This window comes from Nycticebus coucang, chromosome 19 (assembly GCF_027406575.1).
Source record: "Nycticebus coucang isolate mNycCou1 chromosome 19, mNycCou1.pri, whole genome shotgun sequence".
Lineage (NCBI taxonomy): Eukaryota > Metazoa > Chordata > Mammalia > Primates > Lorisidae > Nycticebus > Nycticebus coucang.
Genome location: NC_069798.1, coordinates 9,678,658 through 9,691,623, shown reverse-complemented (window position 1 = coordinate 9,691,623; position 12,966 = coordinate 9,678,658). Strand labels below are relative to the sequence as shown.

The following is a 12,966-nucleotide window of genomic DNA, read 5'->3' as shown; positions in this document are numbered from 1 at the left end:
GCCCATCCATCTGAACTCTATTCTTCAGCCTGTTTGTACAAATAGTACGCTCTAATTCACATTCTAGCCCTAACCAGTCAAAATAAGGCTAAAATGGGTCTGAAGAACTATAGGGCTAGAAGGAATGACCTTCAGGTAAAAACTAGTGGATCCAACTGCTCAGAACTGCGCTCAGGCATCCCCAACACGGCCTCCAGAGGCAGCTAAGGGCCTCCCCAGTGGTTTCCCTTCTCCAAGTTTGGGTATGAAACTCTGTTCAACATGAATGCTGTCTTTTAATCACCTCTGAAGGCTACAAAAAAGTGATTCCAATGATGCGCCACTGTCCAGCACATCAATACTCTTTCTTTCTGAAAGAACTATTAAATTTAATTTAGGTGCTACACAGAATAAAAATCAGCATCATTGCTGTATAGTCACATAACTCTTACCTCATCCAAAAGTCAAGATGATTCACGTCTCTGACATGCATGATTCACCAATGTTGCTCTGAATGGCTCTGGCTATTTCAAAAACCTAATATACCTTGAAGGGTAGAGATTTTCCACCACTGAGAATAAAAGGATGTAATGCAAGGATCTGAAAGCAGGTCAGGAAGGAAGGGGTTTTCCAGAGGAAGCATCGTGGCAATGCATACCCTGCCCCTCAAGTAGGTAACGTACCCTTGACTGCATAAGATTCCTACACAGTGGCATGTGTTTGGATAGAAGTACTAAGAGTTTCCTTGTCATACATGTGTGATGAAGGGCAAAACTGAAGAACCTGAAGTAAACAGAACTTATGAGTGAACTTTAGACTTACTAGAAGTGTTATTGTCCATTATTTACAATGTCCGCCACATTCAATTCAACAGGCCTGGTGAGGCTAGAGAAAAGAAAAGACTCTTTGCTAAGCAGCACCTTTATTATCAGATATCTCCTATGTACGGGGTAGACATAAAGTTCATGCGCAATTTACTATGTTAAACTATTTTAAATTGTGCATGAACTTTATGTCCACCCTGAGTATCTCCCAGAACAGACCCATGCTCTACCCCTTTCCCGAAAAGCATCGCGTACGTTTTACAAAGATCTTGCCAAATTCATTATACTTGCTTGAAACTCCAAAGCCAATGATAAACTTCTGCCTAAGAGGTTTGGGAGTGAACACTTCATGAATATGCACATTTTTGACATTTGTATTTTTCTAAACCTAGCTGAAATCCTAAAGAACAATAACAAGGGCAAAACTACAGCACTCGCCTCCGAGACATCATCAGAATGCCAGGCCTACACCTGTAACTCTGCAGTGTGCCCCAGTGAAATCGGCACAATGTCACGGTTTTAGCTAAAAGGTGACTTCTGCTACACAAACAATTCACCAACCTCACAGGCTGCATTAATCATCATTTAATGACTCCTGTAGAGAGAAGAAGGATCGCCCATGATTACTTAAAGTACAATTCAAAAGAAGAAACAAAAACAAGTACCAGTTCATCGCTTACTTAGCTGATGACATAAAAGTGACCAGGAGAAATCCTCACCCCCATGGCACACATTCAGTTTTTCAAACAGCACCAATTTCTCTTGCCTTCAGCTCTCAGGGATACAGCCCATAGCTTCCCTAGAGGTAAACTTGCTATATTGTGAAGCACAAATTCACCATTTCTCCACTCTCTTCTCTGGAGGCACCTGGGTCTCCCTATGTCAGTTACACAGAACATGGTGACCATGAGGCCAAGAAGCAGGGACACCTTCCAGCTCCAGGCACCCTGTTGCCCACGTGTGCAGAAGAGTCCTGGGGAAATGGGGAGACGAGGTGGAGATGGTGGAGTCGTTCCTAGTCCACCAACTAGGTTATATGCCCTGCTTTACTCTACCAGGTGCTACCGGCCCCCAGTAGACTCTTCAGAAATGTGATGAGGGGCGACCTCCCTTTCCTGGCTCTGGAAGGACACTTGAGGGCATAAAGAGAGAAGCTGTGGTCATCCATCAACTGCACTGCTGTGTCAGTGCTACCCTTCACTCTGGTCAGGGCTATTTTTATGTAGTTCTGCAAAACATAGACCAAGTAAGGCTGTGCCAGTTGTGTTATAAAAAGCTAACCTGCACACTGAGCTACTTCAACGAGAAGAGGATGTCCAAGAGCAAAGACAAGTCTGTGAAGCAACACTTGGAATGTTGAAAAATAAAGCCTGTTTTGCTCACTGACTTGTTCAACAGCAGTGTCTATTCTGAGAGCTGGGGATCAAGCAGTGAACTTGGCTGAAGAGGTGCCTGCCCTCAGTGTTTATATTCTAAGGGTGGGGGGAGGACTAGGATGACAACAACAGTTAGACTGAGACAACTATTAAAAGGGGGTCTTGCTGCCAGAAAATGAGGGAGGAAGGACAGGAGAAGCAGCCCCATTAGGTAAAGGAGTTGGTGAGCCCCAAACAGGAAAATGTACGACAGTTTAAAAAAAAAAAAAAAAAAAAAACTCCAGGAAGGTTCTTATCTGAAAAAGAAATAGAGTCTAATTAACATGGGGGACAGAGCGTCAGAACCTGGACAGCATGTTCCCAAAACTATGCTGAGACATAGATGGCATTTGCTTCCTCACAAGACACTGCTGCTGTTCTTTCTTTAGTCATTTTGCCAACCTCCAAATTACTTTAGAAACAAGGCAAGAGTAAAAAAATGAGACGACTCAGATACTAAGTCATTAAACATTCAGGTCCAGGGAGAAATTTTAGCAGGCACAAGTCTGAACAAAAATCTCCAGTTGTAATCTAAAAATTACTTCCTGAGAGCTTCTTTTTGATCTTTACTGAAGACAGATGTGACTAAAAGCATCTTTAAAAATATTACTCTAGCTAGACATCCTGTTAAATTCAGAGGATACCACATGCTTTATCTCTACTCTCTAGAAACTCACTATTATGGGTTGAACTGTGTCCTCCCAAAAAGGTTAAGTTGAAGCCTTAACCCCCAGTACCTCAGAATGTGACCTTATTTGGACGCAAGATCTTTACAGAGATAATCAAGTTAGAATGAGGTCAGTAGGGTTGGGCCCTAATCGAGCAGTAGTGTCCTTCTTATAAAAAGGGGAAATGCAGACACAGAGACAGACATGCAGCACGCAGGAAGAATGACCTGAAGAGGAAGAGACCGGCGGAGCATCTACAAGCCAAGGAACGCCAAAGACTGCAGCAGCCACCAGACACTGCCCTGGAGAGCCGTGCGGCCAGCCCTGCAGACAACCCTGAGCTCAGCCTGAACTGGGAGACGATAAACTTCTGTTGTTTAAGCTACCTAACCTGTGGTACTTCATTAACACAGCCCTCCCAAACTAATATACTCACTAATTTAACAGTGAAGAAAAGGGGTGAATACACAAGGGCAAATAAAATGGTTAGAGATAACAGGAAATGAAAAAGGTTAAGTTTCTTAAAGTCAAAAAACGAATGGAGGACCAGGAAGTAAGGAAGTGGGCAAACCAAACCTCCACATCAGTGATGAGGTCACAGGAGTACAGGAACGAACTGCAAGAGCCCCAGTGGCCAAAGCTAGAACAATCTGGGCATATAATAAGGTGACAAAGTACAAAATGAGTACCCAAGAGTCTATTCCAATACCCATAAAAGATTGAGTAAATTAGTAAGTGGGGGAGAAGACAGTTATTTCCCATGCAGAATTCCAAATAATGTATACAGATATTCCACTGTTAAGGGCTGGGAGGTCTCTCTCCATCTTTAGGTGGGCCATGCAAAGCGACTTCCAAGAATATAGAAAAGAGAGGGGGGAAACGGACTAATTTCAAGTGGAGAAATCTGACAAACACTACCTCAACCAGGTGATCCAGGCCAAGATTAACATTATGTGCCCTTGACACAACATGATGGGAATGGCACTTTTACCTTGGTGGTCTTCCTCCTAATAACCCATAATCTAGTCTTGTCATGAGAAAAAGAGACAAAATCTAACATGGGTCATCCTACAAGGTATCTGATTAAAATTCTTCAACATTGTCAAGGTCACTAAAGATAAGGAATGTCTGAGAAGCTGCCACACCAAGAAGAGCCTACGGAGACGTGACGACTAAATGTAACTTGGTGACCTGGAAGGGATCAGGGAAAAGGACACTAGGCAAAAACAAAGGAAACCTAAATTAATTATACATGTTGGTTAATAATAATATATTATTAATTATAACAAATATGTATCAAACTAAAGGCTAAGATCTTAATTTTGCAGGGTATTTGGGAACTCCATACTATAGTCTCAATTTTTCTACATATCTAAACTGTTCTAAAAAACAAAAGTCCATTAAAAAGAAAAGTAATGGGTGAAAAAGAGTTAACTGACTTACCAAGTCAGATGAGTTGACGTAAAAAATACCAGCAAGAGGAAGCAAGCTGCATTACTTACAGAGACTTAGGGGAAGCCTGGTCAGAGGTCCCTCCCCCTCACTCCTTAGCTCCCAGAGCACCAGTGACCTCACACGGGACACTGAGCAGATTTCCCTCCAAGGAATCAACCAACTGAAATTTGGAATTCCTTGATTACCCATCCTAAGGACCACCAGCACTGAAGTCCACCTCATGCACAAAGCAGTTCAAATCAGCTGTTTAGTCTCACTCTTACACATAAACAAATAGCCAACAAATAAATATTGGCATTTGAGAAGAGCCTAATGTAAAAGACAAAAATTAAAATAAATGGGAACTTTTTTTGGAAATGTAAAAATGTCTACAAACACTATAATAGTGTCAGAGGCAAGAGAGAAAAAACACAAATCCATGAAAGATGACAAGATGCTAAAGAAACAGAAATTTTAAGCAAACACAAGAAACATTATTTTTCTCTGAGACATTAAAAAAAAAACTTTTTGACATCATAGTCGAAAAAAGCACAGAGCTCTCTCCAAAATATTTCCTTTGACTCTCACTCACGTAGTACTCTTCCCCAATTCCTCCCTGTTTTATAAAATTACAGCTTTATAAAATTCTGCTGTATACAGTAGGCACTAAATTCCCCTGAACAACACTATGAGCTCCTTCAGGGCAAGAAGAACGTTGTTCAATGCACCTTCTGCCCTTTCCCCTGTTAACTCTCTCAACACTGGTGTCTCTGGCCCAGTAAAAGGTCCTTGCCTGCAGCCCTCTGAACTCTGGTGTAACACATAAGCTCATTTAGTCCTCAGAATCAGCCCGTCAGGTAAGTATTGCTATCTCCCTATTACAAAAGAGATAAAGGAGTAAATGACACACCAAAAATGTACTCGTTAATTTGGGACTTCCTACAGTTCTACAGGTTTATATCTGTTTAGTGAAAGGATCTTCTGTATCAGAGTTGATGTATCTTTCATTTATTCAATTACCCTAAGTAAAATACCATTTAATCTCCAGTAGAGGGGAGATTATGTGCAGATGTAGTTACGAAGCAAGTCAAAAGATACAGTGAAGAAAGCACTAGTTCAAAAGACAAATGTGTTCAAGAAAAACCTCAATACTCAGCTATACGAATGGTTTCAGTTGGATACCAACAATGTGCTGGGACAAGGATTTCTGAACAGAATAAAAGGATGGAAGCTCTATCCAACTCTGAAAGTGTTTAACTTAATGCTCCTGTTACACCCAGCCCAGTCCCATGTAACCCAGGGGTTAGGATATACTACTAGTCAAATCAGGAACAGTCAAAATAAACAGGGAAAATTCCTGAAAGCATCACATTAGACATTGACATAGCACGCCTCAGTCTAACCAAGCACATTTCCTCCTTCCTAAAAGAGAATCACCTGCTCTGAGGCTGAGCCCAGGGAATGATGTTTAGCTTGAGTTTAGAAGGTATGTTGTACGAAAAGTAAGACGTTTAGATACCTGATCCTGTTTCAGCCTATGCTCATCATGCTGTGAAAAGCAGGCACAACTTCAGATTCATTCCAGAGGGCACAGAGTAGGCATGGTGGGGCCAAATCACCTCCACTATCTTCTTGGCTGATACTTCTCTACCTGGCACAATGGGCCTTGCATATACCTAAATGATTCAGAGAAATCCACAGCTCCTCTAGAGAGAAGCCTCTACTACCAGTTGATAGATGCTGGTATTAGGAATAAGTTAATCAGTTTTACCTAAAAACAAAACCCTAAAACTGATTTAGAGATATCAAATAAATGCACAAGAATGGCTACAGTCTCTGGGCAGTGCGGTGCACAGGAGCAAGGGCGATGCAAAGAGGTCACAGCCACCACAGGGCTGCGAGGCCTCTGGCTAATCTTTCAGTTTCAGTGTCCTCACATAGAAAACAGGGCTATTATCTCTACCAGTCAGGGTTGTTGTAACTCAAAGAGATCATTTCTGTACAGCACTTTGCACAATGCCTAGTCCAAAGGTGTTCAATGGCAAATGTTAAACCCTCCTGGAAACGCTGAGTGTTCCTCAGCAGAAGATGTCGGCACCATTTTACAGACTAAGAATCTCAGTGAATAGACTTGATGTTAAAGACTTAAAAATTCTAAATTTCTACCTTTCAAGCAATACTACCTAGGCAAGTGATCTTGAGCCATTTGAGCTAGTTAGAAAATCCTACAACGAAAGAGCAGTCCTTCTTCTCAAGCATTTATTTAATACACATTTTAAATTATAAAACAGAGTGCACTCTCTTAAATAATACTTCTCTAAATTCTTATTCCTATACAGTTCATATGTAAATAGATGTTATCGCTATAATATCACCAAAAAAATGTTGAAGGATTTTAAAGAAATGTATTATGTGGGTAGATGTTTTTGAATGTTTACAAATATAGCATCTTAAAACAAGTACAGTATATGCACAAAAACTATATAAGAAAAGCATATTGCTTTACAAAGACCAGAGTTTATAGATTCAACTGTCAGAACAAATACCGTAACCCAATTCAAGGAGTGCCAACTCAGAGCTTTTAATTCATACAAACTCTCTGATGGTTTTGCTGGCACACAGTGGATAACAATTCAAATTCATATAATCAAATTATCAGATCGTTTTATATTAAATATATTATTTCCAAATAACTTCCAAGAGCTTTCTGCATTCTGAGTCAGTTAGAATAAGTTAAACACCTCTTTTTAGAGTAAGTTAAACACCAAGTATCTAGCATAGCTGGACATATCTGTCTTGCCAAGAGCAATAAATGTCACATGATAATGTAGTGAATAGATTAGAATTATCTCGACCATCTTGTAATTCCCTTGTTTATTCAGACATATTTTAAAAAGTCTTCTCAGTAGATTGCAATCCCAGATTAACCAATCAACTTTTGTTTACAATTGTGATTCTTTTCATAAAAAAACCATCCTACTACAGATTTGGAAACATACTTAAATCACTATCCTTGGGTCAATTATCCCTTCCATTATATTTCAGAAAAGGTAAATGCAGAAATTTAATCAGTCATCAAAAGTTAATGCTACCAGATGCTTATGTTTTTTAAGTAAAATCACTAGTTCCAACTTTACAGTTTCTGAAGGAGGCATTTTCCCCATCTTTACCTTCTCTTCTTCATCTAATAAAGCTTAGTTATTTCCACCCAAACCAAATAATCTGTAAACCTGGATCCTGGTACCTCTACTCTTTGAAATAGCATATTTAATAATGTTTCTTAAACTTTTCAAATCCATATCCCTTTACACCTCCTTTTGGTCAAAAAAGTTAAAATTAACATGATTGGGAGAACACGCCAAACCTTCAGAGAGTTTCCAAAGCACTCACATATGCGGTCTCTTGGGTCTCAGCTCACTACCTTAGCTCCTTCTGCATATCAACCTATGAAGATCTCATCCTCTCTTTCTTCTATAGACTCACTGTAAAATCTACAGCTCGCTCTCTCCTATGGCCATACTCCAAAGTGCCATTTAAACATTCTTTCCTCCCCTCCTCAAGTCCTACTTTCTCTTAAACAATTTGCCAGACCTTCAAGGCTAGCTTACCACCATTCAATACTCTTTACATCTCCCCTCTACTCCTTTCCCCATAATTTTACATTTACAGAAAAAGCAAAGGAGGCAAATTGGCATTACTCACAGGGAGTGAGAAAATTGAGAAGACAAGTTATTTACCCTAATACTGATTAGCGGCTTGAGGAAAGCCACAGTTGACGGAGAGCAAACAAGGAAATAAGAGTATCAGCACATGTAAAGGGTTAGACTCCTACAGCCCAAGTTAATCAAGTAGAGTGGTACTGAAAAAAATGATCAAATGTCTGAAGGAAGTGGGAATGGTAGGGACAACTAAACTGAGAACTGAAAGGAGAAATTTAGATTTGCTACAATAGGTGCGATGGATCATTCTAGATTCTTGAACAGGAAAGATAAAAAACATACCTAACAAATAAAAATGCTGTAACCTAATTCTTTGCACTCTCAAATTAAAAAACAAACATACAAAAACTGGAAATTTAAAAGTTAGAATTTATAAATCACTACTTAAATTTTACTTACATTCTGCCTGAATGGAAAAAACAAGGTAGTTGACACAAATACACACATTACCAAACAATTAAGACAAGGGAATTGGTACAAAGAGCAAATAAGCGTATGAAATAAAATTACGGCAGCGAACTCACTGAATTTTCAGTTACTGTTCATAAAATTATGTACAAAGAGAAAGGCTTCCAAAACTGCTTAAATGTGTCATAAAGTTGGATAAAGGCAAGGTTGGGAAGGCAATCCACTGGCTACCCAAGCATCACAACTGTGCTTTCTGGGTAAGCCAATGTTTTTCCTCCAAAGGTTGAAAAGCCTAATTTGAATAATTTCTGTTGAAAATATGTGACAATGCTGATAAATATTAACACTAAGTAATAAAGTTCTAAATTCGAAGATTATAAAAATATCTTCCACATCCCCAATTTTTTTTTTTTTTTTTTTTTGAGACAGTCTCACTCTGTTACCCCAGGCTAGAGCACTATGGCCTACCCTAGCTCACAGCAACCTCATACTCCTGGGCTCAAGCCATCCTCCTGCCTCAGCCTCCACAGGAGCTGGGTCTACAGGCTCTCACCACAGCATCCAGGTAATTTTTCTATTCTTAGTGGAGACCGAGTCTCCCTCTTGCTCAGGCTGGTCTTGAACTCCTGAGCTCAAGTGATCCTCCTGCCCTAGCCTCCCACAGGGTTAGGATTACAGGCATGAGCCACCCCATGCCCCGCTCAGATTTTTAAAAGTTCTCATACTATCAGCTTCCCCACCCCTTTTTTTTTTTTTTTTTTTTTTGAGACAGTCTCACTCTGTTACCCCAGGCTATATAATCTAATTTATATAGTCTCTTAAATCATGTATCTGACCTAAATAATTTTAAAAGAATTTTAAAAGATCATATTTCTAAAAATCATAAAAACCCCCTTGGCTTTGCACTGATCAAAAAAACGAAAGCGGAAAAAGGAGCTAATGTTGTAACCATTTTGTTAGGCATTATAAGAGAGGCAGAAGCCTGACTTCTTGGTTACAATTTTTAACACCAACTTAAAAAATTAACAAATAAGATACCCAAACTTTAGGACTGAAAGAGTTAAGAGGAAAAAGAGATTCTAACTGTAGTCAGCAATCAAATTAGGAAAAAAAAAAAATATATATATATATATATATAATTTTTAATCCTAAAAGTCACATTAAGAGTTTTGTCTTGCTCCTAATGGAGTCTTTTTCTTCTTCTTCCCCCTTGACATACTGAGAAGTTGGTCCTCTGGCCTTAGCTTCCCTGGAAATGAGGAGCAGGGTGGCCTACAGGAGGACACCTGAGGCTAGAGTTGGCCCCTACAGGACTGTGACCATCTATCTTCTCACCACACAGGTTGCCACCAACTCTCCAAGACACCTAGACCTTCATAAGGACACAAAGGGTGAGCTACTTCCCCTCACATTTGTCTTGAAAAGCACAGAACCTTACACATGTAGTTCAGTGTTAGCGGTAACCTGCTGGTAAAATAATCAGATGGGGAGGTTAATTTCAAAAATTCCAAAACCCCCAGTTAATCCCAGTTAGAAAAGCCACCAACACAAGTTCTTATTCAAATATCTTATTACCAAGATATTGCCATAAAACTTACTGCTCCAGCCAATCATATCTTCAAACTCTTCAAAGTTTTAATGACCATAATTTATATAGGATTCTACTAACTGGAGGCTCTGCCTACCGACTTGTGAGCTGTTTCATCATGAAGAAGGCAAATGAGAGATCAGAAGAGTGAGTCTCTAAGTCTTAGCAAGTCTATAATGACTTATTTAGCAATCAAGGCAATTAGACATAAAAACAGAATTTCAAAATAAAGGATTCAGACCACTGCCTATCAACTGACAGCACAAGTCAACATGCACACACTACATACACACAATGACAGTCACTGGGCTCAGAACAAAAAGGAAAGGATTTAAATTAAAGAGGAAAAGATTTAAGTTAGGCTTCAAGAAAAACTTCCTGACTTAAACTGCTAAGCACGTGAGGGTGATAGCCAAAACTACCTCTCACCAGGAATCCACCTCCTAACAAGACTAAGCTTGCAGCTAAGTGTTATTATGCTTAATATTAGGAAAGACATACACAAAGCATTGAAAATAGCTGTTGACACAGAACCAGGTTATATTTAAACTAAATATTAATATTTAAACTAAACATTGCAAAAATGTTCACCGTGATGTTCATGGACTTAACTGAACCTTTCACCACCTCTAATGCATGGCACCACCAGGATTATTCCTCCGAGGCTCACCATTCAGGAAAATTGAGTAAACTCATTCAGGAAGAGCCACTAGCTCCCAGGTCACTGGTAAGGACAAACTGCCTGCTGCTCCCTACCTTCATTCAACAAATCCCACCAAGTCCTCTCCCAAAGCCAACTCTGTGTTTGGTACTCAGGCAGCTACAGGAGTCTTGGCTATCACAGATTCCAGGTCTAGTCAGTAAACCAAAACTGCAATGCATTTGGCAGGGGATGGGGGGTGGGGTGATGAGGGCCTCTACTGCTACTTTCTTGTACCAATAAAGAAAACAAAGCCCCAGTTGACGCTATTATTTGCTTCTAAACAGTGCTTTACTATAGTGGTCAATGGCTTTCAGACACTTCCAGTTCAGTTCCTCTTTAAGCATAAAGTGTCTCTGCTGACTTTCGACTGCGCATCAAACATCAAAACTGAACCTGTCATTCTATGGCTAGCTCAACCAAAATTTGAAAAGGGAGATACTTGACTCTGACCAATCATCATCAACTACACATTTAATTACAGAGAAGAAGCTGGGCCTTGGATGGCTTTCACACGTGGCTTTAGACTGTTCTTTTTCTACTCTGGCTGGGCACAGGGGAGGCGAACTGCCTTCCGGCACAGTGAAGATGCTGCACTAGGAAGACCAGCCCAGCAAGGGCCAAGTCACCTGTCTCCTTCCCCAGCCCTGTGCTGCCAGCCTTGCTGCTGCTTCCTTCAGCATCTTCTGCCACACTTCTCATTCTTAAGCTCCAGAAGAAAACTACCAGACCACAAGCCATGTAAAACCATTCTGGGCTACTAAATTAATTGGTAAATATTTCAAAATGTATGTCAAAACGGGCTTTGGGTTGTCAATAAACTAGCCAGGCAAAGTTTTAATAAACAGTAATAACCCTGCATCTCTCTACTGGGCAAACAGCTTCGACTGGGCCTGGTGCGCCAACCAGGCAAGACTGGTTTTCAATTTAAATTAAAAATTTGGAAATTAAGCCCCAAATGTGTATTCAAAATCAGTCTGGCCGCTTGTTAAGTAATCCTTCAGAGCATTTCCAAGTATTCAGAGTTCCAGTACTTTCTGAAAAGAAGGGTGATCTTTCTGGTTCTGTTTTGCATAATTATGCCTTCAAAATGCCATCTCGAATTTTCAATGAGAACAGTCTTAATGTGTTCAGGCGAGTGGAGAAAATGGTGATCCGCCGGCGTTTTAAGTTGAGAGAGAGGCTCCCACCATCAACCTATCTGAAGGTGTTCGATACAAATTAAGATGTGCAGAGAGGGCTACAGGGTTTGTGAGGAGGGAGAACTACTCACACTTGAATCCCGTCTCCAACCTGAAGGTGGAGGCGCCGGCAAACGACCGCCGGGAAGAAATAACAGCAACTCGCCGGCCCCACGCCCCGCCGCGATCACGTGCCCGGCGCCCCCTCCTCCGGGGCCGCGGGCGGGACGGAGGCGCCGCGCTCCCCCGCCGCGACCCGCCAGGGGCCACCGGGGGACCCCAGGTGGCCGTTCCCACCGGTGACGGCGGCCCCCAGTGCGCTAAGAGTCCTCAGGAACATCCCCCCCATGTACATTCTGCCGCCGCCGGCTCCCGGCTCACCCGGTGAGACCGTCCTGCGGCGGCGGGGGCCGCGTCTACGTGGCGCGGTCCCGGCGAGGCGAGCACAGGGGACCGGGCGCGGGCAGGGGGCGGCTCAGCCCGCGCCGCCGCGGAGGGTCCCGGCTTCAGGCAACGCAGGCCGGGGCCGCCGAGGGTGAACCCCCTTGTCGCCCCCCCCACAGACACGCGACACCCGCCCCGGAGGGGGGACGCGAGGACCCCGGCCCGGCGCCCGCTTACCTGCAGAGGCTCCGCTCCCGGCCCGCGGGCAGCCGAGGGCAGGCGGCGGCTGGACGGCGGCAGCGAGGACCCGCCGGGAGGGCGGGCGGCCGAGGGGGCGGGGCCGGCCGGGGGCGCGCGCGGGGCCCGGGATCCCGCCGCCGCCGCTGTCTCGGGAGCCGCCTGGGCCGCAGCCGAGCCGTGCGGCCCTCATGAATGGGACCGGCGGCAGCGGCAGCGGCGGTAGCTGCCGAGCCGGCGGCGGGCGGTGCTCGGCGCTCAGGCCCCGCCCCAGCCACGTGACGCGCGCTCCCCGCCCCTCGCGGCCGCGCGCCGCGTCCTCGCCGCCTCACTCCAGGCCGCGCGCCGCCCCGGGGCCCGGGCCTCTCAGGGCCCGTCCGCGGTTTTCAGGAGAAAAAATGGTCGGAGCCACGGCAGCATTACTGTAAA

General features: G+C 43.0%; 1 protein-coding gene across 1 annotated transcript in view; it reads right to left on the bottom strand.

The window, feature by feature from the left end:
• The window catches only part of LPIN2 (lipin 2), an 81,839-nt gene extending 69,129 nt beyond the window's left edge, over positions 1-12,710 (bottom strand). The window contains exon 1 of the mRNA XM_053571272.1: positions 12,538-12,710. The gene's annotated coding sequence lies outside the window, so the exon portion shown is untranslated. The remainder of the gene's footprint in view (positions 1-12,537) is intronic.
• Between the last annotated feature and the right edge of the window lie 256 nt (positions 12,711-12,966).